A 383-nucleotide genomic window follows, 5' to 3' on the forward strand; every position below is an offset into this window, starting at 1 on the left:
AAATGAGGAAGAAAGTCTTCATGGAAAGATTGGTCAGACCCTGGAACAGACTGCCTAGGGAGGGGGTTGAGTCGCCATCCCTGGATGTGTTCAAGTGTCGCTTAGATGGGGTGTTGGGTGATGTGGTTTAGGGGTGAGCTTGTAGCGTAGGGTTAATGGTTGGACTTGATGATCCCAAGGGTCTTTTCCAGCCTGAATTGTTCTATGATTCTATGATTCTATCAGAGCTAAGAGTTACTGATAATAAACTCCACGTTTAGTATTAGGGGGCCGGTTAGCTCAATCAGTTGGAGTGTGGTGCTGATAACACCAAGGTCACGGGTTCGATCCCCGTTCAGTCCCCATGTGTTGCCTGATCTAGTTGAGAGGCGTCCCTGGCCCCG

Source organism: Apaloderma vittatum, unplaced genomic scaffold (genome assembly GCF_000703405.1).
Source record: "Apaloderma vittatum isolate BGI_N311 unplaced genomic scaffold, ASM70340v1 scaffold12760, whole genome shotgun sequence".
NCBI lineage: Eukaryota > Metazoa > Chordata > Aves > Trogoniformes > Trogonidae > Apaloderma > Apaloderma vittatum.